At 36.6% G+C, this 9,760-nt stretch overlaps 1 long non-coding RNA gene across 1 annotated transcript in view; it reads left to right on the top strand.

Moving 5' to 3' along the window:
* Window positions 1-1,795: 1,795 nt before the first annotated feature.
* Window positions 1,796-9,760, top strand: part of LOC141491851 (uncharacterized) — a 78,638-nt gene continuing 70,673 nt past the window's right edge. The window contains exon 1 of the long non-coding RNA XR_012469793.1: window positions 1,796-1,922. This is a non-coding gene — a long non-coding RNA (uncharacterized LOC141491851). The remainder of the gene's footprint in view (window positions 1,923-9,760) is intronic.

The following is a 9,760-nucleotide window of genomic DNA, read 5'->3' as shown; positions in this document are numbered from 1 at the left end:
GTTGAATGTGATGAGAGAGAAATCATATATATCCATAAACAAGAAACGTATAGTATGAGATATAGCAGAATTACACAATAAGTCAAAAATTTTTTTAAAAAAATTAAAGGTAATAATCCTTGGTCTCTGTTCAAACTCCACAATTCTTTCTCATAATACCGATGGCATTCTCCATCACAGATACCTCAGAATTGTACCAGATTATTTCCCTACTGGTATGAGCAAGTCCATTAAGGTTGATCCTCACTACCATGTTGCTGTTAGGGTGTACAATGTTCTTCTGGTTCTGCTCATCTTGCTCAGCATCAGTTCATGCAAATCCTTCCAAGCTTCCCTGAATTCACATGCCTCCTTTGTTCTTACAGAACAATGGTGTTCCATTACAAAAATATACCTCATTTTTTTAAGCCATACCCCAACTGACAGAAATTCCCTCAGTTTCCATTTCTTTGCCACCACAAACAGAGCTGCTATGAACATTTCTGTATAGGTGTACATGTGTCTCTTGTACATGTGTCTCTTCCTGTTTGAAGTCAAAAGTTTCTATTAAGCTCTGGTCTTTTCATAAAGAAAAGTTGGAAGTCTACTACTTCATTAATGTCCATCTTTTGCCCTGGAAGAGAAGACTCAGCTTTGCCAGATAGTAGATTCTTGACTGCATTCCAAGTTCCCTTGCTTTTCAAAATATTGTATTCCAGGCCCTTTGATCCCTTAATGTTGATGCTGCCAGGCCCTGTGTAATCCTTACTGTGGCTCCTTGGTATTTAAAATTTTTCTTTTTGGCTGCTTGCAGGATTTTCTCTTTTATCTGATAGTTCTGGAATTTGGCTAAAATATTCCTTAGTGTTTTCATTTTGGGATCCCTTTCCAGAGGGGATCGATGTATTTTTTCCAATAACCATTTTGCTCTCTGGTTCCATGATATCAGGGCAGTTTTCCATCACTAAATGCTGTAATATTGAATCCAGGATTTTTTTTTCTCTTCAATATTTTCAGGAAAACCAATAATTTTTAGGTTATCTTTTTTCAATGTTTTCTCAAGGTCAATGGTTTTGCTGATGAAGTATTTAGCATTTTCTTCTATTTTTCAATTTTTTGATTTTTTTTAGCATTTTCTTGTTGTCTCAATGAAGTCATTGGTTTCCATAGACTCCATTCTTTTTTAGGGAAGATTTTCTTCATTCACATTTTGCAATTCCTTTGCCAATTGGCCAATTCTATTTTTATAAGAGTTTTCCACTTGATTTTTTGAGATTTTTGAGAGAGAATTATTTTCTTTTTGCATTTGTCCAATTGTATTCTCCTAGGATTATTTTCTTGTTGCAAGGTGTTAATTTTGTCTTGGGTTTCTTTTCCCAAATTTTGCAATTGATTTTTAAATTCCTTGCTAATTCCTTCAAGGAATTCTTTCTGTGCTGGAGACCAAATCATATTCTCCTCAGGGGTTCTAGGTCTCTCTGAATTAGAGTCTTTTCCTTCTAGCAATTTTTCTATGGTTCTCCCCCCCCTTCTGATGGCCTGTCTTCATTTTCCTAAGATCTTGTGTTGGGGGAGGGACTGATTCGCAGTAGTTTGGTTTTGTGATCCCTAGAGGCTTTACTCACTGAGTGTAGTATCTCCACCAGGCCAGTACGGGGTGATGGAGTCTTGGCTCAGTGAATGTAATATCTCCTCCCAGCCAGTAGAGGGTGATAAAGGCTGGAACCTACTCTCCAGTCCTTCCTGTAAGTCCCAGACTTGTTTCCCCATGGCCATGCCTCCACTCTCTGGTTGTTTCTCAGAGCGGAGTGGCTCCCACAGTGAAGTGGCCACAGTGAAGGCCCCGGGGCTGATCTTAGATTAGTCTGACTCTCGCCTGCCCCCTACTGGCTGTCAGAACTCTGCACTCACCATACCCCCGCTCCCCAAAGACAGACTTTGAAGTATGTGTTATTTTTCTAGCTTCTCTTTCTGGGTTTTATTGATAGAACTTCTTTGCCATTTGTTTCATATTGTTTATGAGGGAACATCAGGAGACCTTATCACAGGACCTGGCTTCTCTCCATCATGTTGACTGGAAGCCTGTGTTTCTTTTTTAAAGGTGTTAAATTCTCTGCTCAATTTTTCATTATTTTCCTGCATGACTCTCATTTTTTTCCCTTTTTTCTTCCTCTCTTCTTTGTTTTTTTAACTTATTTTTAAAGCTCTTCAGTGAGTGTTTGGATTTGAGTTCAATTCATAGACTCTTTTCATCCTTTCCCTGTGTGGGATTTGTCACTGATTTCTTCTTCTGACATGGCATTGTTGTCATCTTCTCTGTAAAGTTTTCTATACTGAGCACTCTTTTAACTTTTTGCTCATCTTTGTTGTTTTAGCTTTGTTCCTGGAATATAGATCCAAGTTTTTGGGGGTTTTTTTTATGCTGGGCTAGGATCTGATCCCTGACTAGAGATGTTGTCTGTGTAAACCAGGCCTTACCTTTGCAGAACTTTGTTTCCTCTTTTATGTCCAAATTCTGCCTTAGAAGTGATTTGTTCTTGATCTAGTTAGTTCTGTCTTTTGCCCCAGTGTTACCAGGGTCCAGACTTTGGGTTTGGGACTGTCTTTCCAGGCTTGCTATGTAGCTGCTGGGATCTCTACTGCTGTCATGCTGTCAGGACCTGGACTGCATTGTGGCTAAAAGCCTCCAGCTGGCTTTCCTGCTCTCCAGTCTCCTGGGCTATACAGTCCTTTTCCCCCAAAGAGAAAGACCTTCACTGAAGATCTCTATGATACTGAAAATTTCTTTGAATATTCTCTTTTTCTTGGTAGAATCTATAACTTGAATGTAAGTGTAAAGACTTCCATTTATCTTTAGTAGGGAAAAGCTCTGGGAACATGTTAGCTTCATGTTATCACCTTGGCTCTGCCCCAGAAATCTGTAAGAAAGATTTCCATACCAAATTGCATGTGTATGTTATTCTGTCTTTGAATCAATTTTAATGAGAGTAAGGCTGAGTCATACCCTCCTATATGAGGAGACTTCTCTTCAGTCTTGTATTTGAAAGTTAAATTTTCTATTCAGTTCTGGTTTTTCTAATCAAGAATGCTTGAAAGTCAGCTATCTATTTCATTTATGATCCAAAGGACTATTTTCCCAAAGAATTATGCTAGGTTTTGCTGGGTAGGTCATTCTTGGATATAATTTAAACTTCTTTACCCTTTGGAATATCTTGTTCTAAGCCTTCAGATCCTTTAATGTAGATGATACTAAATCTTAGATTATCCTTACTGTGGTTTCATAATATTTAACTTGTTTCTTTTGGCTGCTTGGAATATTTTCTCCTATACTTGGGAGCTCTGGAATTTGACAATCATAGTCCTAGAAGTTGTCATTTTGGGATCTATTTCAGGAGGTGGTAAGTAGAGCTTTTACTTTCTGATTCTAAAATTTCAGATCAGTTTTATTTGATAATTTCTCAAAATATGATGTCTAGGCTCTTACTTTGATCATGGCTTTCAGGAAGTCCAATAATTTTCAAATTATCTCTCCCATATCTATTTCCCAGGTCAGTTGTTTTTCCAATGAGATATTTCACATTGTCTTCTATTTTTCATTCTTTTGGTTCTGTTTTATTTTTACTATTCTCATTGAGTCAATTCTAATTTTTAAGGCATTATCTTGTTCAATGAGCTTGTGTACTTCCTTTTTAATTTGGCCAACTCTACTTTTAAGGAGTTTTTTTTCCTTTTTGATTTAAGGGAGATTTTCTGCTTCTTTTTCCATTTGGTCAACTTTATCTTGCAAGGCATTGTTCTCTTCATTGGCTTTTTGTGTTTCTTTTACCATTTGGCCTAGTCTGTTTTTAAGGTACAAATTTTTTCAGTTCTTTTTTTTTTTGCATGTCTCTGTTATTAAACTGTTGAGTTAGTTCTTGTTTTTCACAGTTTTCTTGCACCACTTTCATTTATCTTCCAAATTTATCCTCTGAGAACCAGGCACAATAAGAAGGCAGATGAAATTCAATTTTATGCAGCAATAACAAATCAAAATGCTTTTATGATGCCCTGAAGGATATTTGGGGGCAAAAAACATAGGTGTAACTCAATATTGATTGATTAAGGATAGGGACATGATCCCAGAGAGATGAACTGAATACTCCCATAGTGTTCTTAACAGTCCATTATCAATCAATGAAGAAACCATTGACCATTTAACACAAGTTGAAGTCAATCAGTACCTAGCTGATGTTAGAATTGAAAAAGAGGTTTGAATACCGTAAGGCTCCTTTTAGGCGGCAAAGCACCTGGTGTTAATTCTATTTCAGCTAAGATCTACAAGATTGAGGGTCCAATGTTCATCCAAATAACTAAGTGAAATTTTCCAAATTATATGGCATGAAGAGGTTATCCCTGAAGAATTCAAAGATGCCTCCATTGTCCATATCTTTAAAGATAAAGGGAATAGATTATTCTGTGACAATCACAGTATTATTTCTCTTTTAGTCATTACTGGGAAGATTCTTGCCAGAGTCCTTCTCAATAGGTTGATCCTTCACTTGGAAAATGGTCAACTCCCTGTGTGTGGCTCCAGAAAGGGTTGAGATTGATCAATATAGTGTTGCTGCCCAACAACTCCAGGAAAAATGCCAGGAACAGAACAGAGATGTGTATACATTTATAGATCTGACCAAAGCCTTTGATACCAACAGTCATGAGGGTTTATGGAAAATTATGTCAAAATTTGATTGCTAAGAGAAGTTCATCAGTATTGTATATCAGTTTCATGATGCATGCATGACCATGTTCTGGATAGTGGACAAGGCTCTTGAGATCTCCCAGTGACCAATGGAGAGAAACATGGATGTGTCCTTGTTCCCATGCTTTATAGCATGATATTTTTGGCCATGTTATCAAATGTCTTCACTGAGGATGAATATGACCTCAAGATTAGCTACTACACTGATAGCAAATTCTTCAACTTGAAAAGGCTACAAGCCAAGACTAAAGCAGAGGGAGTATTTGTGCATGATTTTCTGTTTGCAGATGATTGTGCACTCAATGCAGTCTCTGAGGCTGAGATGCAAAAATGTATAGATTGATTCTCTGCTATTTGTGCTAATTTTGGTCTAACAATTAACACCAAGAAAACTTGAAGTGCTTCATCAGCCAGTTCCATTCAATCTATATGTAGAACCATTGATTTCAGCAAACGGAGAAATTTTGAGTAATATAGACAAGTTCATTTACTTTGGCAATGTTCTTTCCAGGCAGGTACACATTGACAATGAGGTTGAAACACCCATTGCCAGAGCTAACTCACTTATTTGGGGGGGCTCTGAAAGAAAATGTGGGAAAGAAGAGGTACTAGACTGACTACCAAATTGAAGGTCCACAGATTCATTGTACTGACCTCACTGCAATATGCCTGTGAAACTTGGACAGTCTACCAGTACCATGGTCAGGAAATTGAATAGCTTCCATTTAAATTGTCTTATGAAGATTCTGAAAATCACCTGGTGGGAGAAAATACCAGACACTTTCTTGAGCTAAACTGCCTAGCATTCCAATATTAACCTCAGAGAGAACAACTAAAATGGGCTGGTCATGTCATTAGAATGCTAGAGGTATACTTGCCAAAAAAGACAGTTCTCTGGAGAACTCACACAGAGTAATTGTTCACAAGGGGATCAGAAGAACCAATACCTGAACACCTTAGAAGTCTATTTTAAGAACTTTGGAATTGATTGTGCAGCATGGGAGACACTGGCACAGGACCATACAGTGAGGGTGCTGCATAATTGAAGCAGCTCAAAGGAAATGTGACATATGTACATTTAGAGTACTCACCCTCACCTCAGAACTTTTTGTGCCTAACCTATGGTAGCATTCCAAGCTCATATTCCAAGTTGTTTTGCTTGGGAAATTGTTTCACTTCATTTTTGTAGATTCTGTCCCTCTAAAATTTATTTAGGTTTATTATTTAAAGGTATGTGAATAAGTTTGGGGGACACCCTACCTTTACTTTGCTATCTTGGATTTCCCTCCTCCCCTTCTCTTAACTTTATGTACTTTGTATCTGACAATCTTCTTTAGTCAATTCACTGAAGGAAAAAAGAGTGAAGATGGTATTTCAGTTATAATTTAGATTGTAGTTCTAAAAAGATTTGAGATTCTATCCAATCCCTCATATGGTATTCATATGGTATTATCTGGTAGGTACTAGGGAAGATAAATAATTAAGAAATAGCCCCTATTTACATGAAGTTTAAAATCTGGACTAAGAGACAACTAAAACATTTTTAAACTGAACCTTTGCTTTCTTCCATGTAGGACGGAACCACCAAACTCAAATAGAAATAGGGGACACTGATCTATATATATATAAAGATCCCTGTGGATTGCATACTGATTTGTTTTTTAATTATATTATATATATATATATATATATTTTATTATACTTTCATTGATTTTATTAAATATTTTCCACGTACATTTTAGTCTAGTCCTTTGTCTACATGTGACATCTCTAGCATTTTGTTGTTGTTCTATCATTTTTTAGTATGTTCAACTCTTTGTGATCCAATTTAGGGTTTTTCTTGGCAAAGATATTGGAATGGTTTGCCATTTCTTTCTCTAAATTGTTTTAAAGATGAGGAAACTGAAGCAAACAGGGTAAAGTGACTTACTTGCTCAGAGTCACACTACTAATGACAGTCTAGATTGGTACTCTAGTTCCAGTAGTTAAGTTCCAAAAGATACATCTTCCTGATTCCTAATCTAGCACTCTATCTCCTATTCCTATCTTATGTAGGCTCAAACTTCCTCTACGAATGTAGAGCACAATTGCTTCATAATTTATAATCACATCAAGATGACTGGATTGTTGACAAGTTAACTGATTTTCCCAGTGTGATATGAAAGGCTAAGCCTCAATCTGTCTAGTTTACTTTCAGGCAACTGTCCATCCACTTTACCACATCATCTACCACATATTAATATATAACACATGAATTATTACTATAAAGTAGACATATAATTATAGAACATAAAGGAAAGCATGCATAAAACAGTAATGACATATATGACATGCTGGAAGAAGGGAAAAAATTACAAATGTGAGAAAAATCATACAAGACTGGATAAGTGGCATAGCCTCCACATGAAAGAAGACTTCAGATCAAGAAAGTACTAGCACCCTTAGCTTTGTATCTTTTCCTGAGCAAGTCTGTCCTCTGAGAAAAGGCTGCTAAAGCCTAGACCAGACACCTCCCATCTGGCTAAAGCAACCATTTCCACATGGTACCAGCCCAAGACATCTTCTACTTCCTTCTGCCAATCTAATAACTCAAATGGAATATGGAGAACCTCCAGTAAAAGAACAACTATTCTTTAGAGTTCAAGCCTCCCATAATTTGCAGCATCTACTCTTTGAGTGTAAAGTTTTGCCCTTCACTCTATAAAGTATACCCTCATACTTTTTTTAAATTTTTTTTATACCCTCATACTTAATCATACCTATCTCCCAGTACCTCTGAATTCCGTAGAACATTATCCAAACCCTATTCTTCACTCCTTGCTATCTGATTCCTAATTTCCATCCCCCTCAATGCTCCTCACATTTACCATCCAATCAAAATTCTACAATCTATTATCCGTAGACTCCCAGGTCTTTCCCCTTTCTTCCTTAATGAGTCTGATACCTGGCTTGCAATTATTCTCTTGTCTCCAACTCCTGCCTTCATACTAATGACCTCATGTTGCTGGGCAATCTTTCTAAAACTTCATCAATTTACTATCCCACTCTCCAAAGCAGCTCCTTCAAAACTTCCTATGATCCTTTATCTTCTCTCTGCTGAGGCCTTCTGACACTATTTTTTTCCTTTACCTGTTTCACCTGTTAAAATGACCTTACTCATTACCAAGATTAATCCCTCAACTTGTTCAAGTGGTCCCATTCAATTATTTTATCTCCTCCAACAGATTGCCTCCTGTGTTTCTCCACTTGTTCACTTTTTATCAGTCTTTCTTTGACTGTTTCATTTCCTAATCCCTACAAACAAGAACATGTCTCCCCTAATATGATTCAATCCTCATTTGATATTCCATTCTTACCATTATCCTTTATCTCTTCTGTGTTTTAGAGCTTAATTTCTTGAAAAGGTGGCTTATATTAGATGTCTCTACTTTCTCTCCTCTCACTTTCCTTCAATAAAGCTTCCAGTCTTATTCCACCAAAACATCTCTCTCCAATGTTACTAATGATGTCTTTTTTGTCAGCTATCATGACCTTTTTTCAGTTTTCATTCTTTTTCACCTCTCTATAGCCTTTGACACCATTGATCGCTCTCTCCTTTTTGATACCCTCTTCTCTCTAGGTTTTTTTTTTCTTGGCTTTCACTTCAATTGATTTTCCATATATATATACATATATATATATATGTATCGGATTGCTCTTTTGTCTCCTTTACAAGATACTTGTCTGGATCACACCTTCTTGTTATAAGTGTCCCCATATATTCTGTACCCTCTTCTCTTCTCCCTCTATACTATTGCACTTGATAATCTCAAATCTCAAGGCTTTAATTACTATATCTCTAGATATGATTCTCAAATTTCTTTTTCTTGACCTAGTCTCTCTTCTGACCCCTAATGTTTCATTTTCAAATGCCTTTCAAACATCTCAAAGTGGATGTCCAGCAAACATCTTAAATTCAAATATGTTCAAAAGAGAACTTTCCCCCTAAACATTCCCTATGTTATCTTCAATATTTTTTAGAGGACAAAAGCTTCCTCCCAGTCCCTTGGATTCACAATTTAAGGATCATTATGCTTTCCTCACTATCTCTTACCTCTCATATCTAAGCTCTTGCCACAGGCTATCAATTTTAACTTTTAAAAATCTCAGAAATATGCCCCCCACTTTCCTCTGACACTGTCACTTCTCTAGTGCAGGCCCTCATCACTACACTCCTTCCTTATTGATGGCAATTATCTAGTGGGTTAGGGTACATAATCTCTGCATACACCAATCCATTCTCTATTGAGAAACTAAAATGATATTCCTAAAACACTGATCTGATCTTGTCTACTCCCTACTCAATAAATTCCAGTAGTTTCCTATTACCTACAAGACGAAATAGAAAAATGTTCTCTTTGACATTCATAGCCCTTAGAACCTATTGCCTTTTGCAGTCTTCCTTTACACCTTAATCCCCAATAAAAACTTTTTCACCCATTATCAATAGCCTCCTGGCTGTTCTACCAACAAGACACTCCTACCCTTAGTAATGGGTATTTTCTCTGTCTCCCATACCTAAAATTTTTACCTTCTCTACTCTGACTGCTTACATCCATGGCTTCTTTTTAGTCCTAACTAAAATTCTACCTTCCACAGGAACCTTTCCCTAACATTTCTCAATTCCATTGCATTCCCTCTTTTAATTGCTTCTAGTTTATCCTATATAGAACTTGTAAATAGGACATTATAAAAAGAATTCTGAAAGTAAGCCAAATTCCCCAAAATACTTATGTTAACTTTACTATATAGTATCCTGTATTCTCTCCACTTCTGTTCTTCAACTCATTATTCCCCCTTCTACTCTTCCAAATAGAAAACAACAGATCCCATAAGTCATTTCATGTTTCTCTAGAGTCTAATCATTTATGGTTTCTTATAGAACAATAGTATTCTATAGCATTCATGTACATACTTATTAAACATTTCCCAATTGATGGGCATCCCCTCAAATTCCATTTCTTTGCTGTTACAAAAAGAGCAGCTTTGAATATTTTGGAACAT

Source organism: Macrotis lagotis, chromosome 6, assembly GCF_037893015.1.
Source record: "Macrotis lagotis isolate mMagLag1 chromosome 6, bilby.v1.9.chrom.fasta, whole genome shotgun sequence".
Lineage (NCBI taxonomy): Eukaryota > Metazoa > Chordata > Mammalia > Peramelemorphia > Peramelidae > Macrotis > Macrotis lagotis.
Note: the sequence above shows the minus strand (reverse complement) of the source record. Positions and strands in the feature narration are given on the sequence as shown.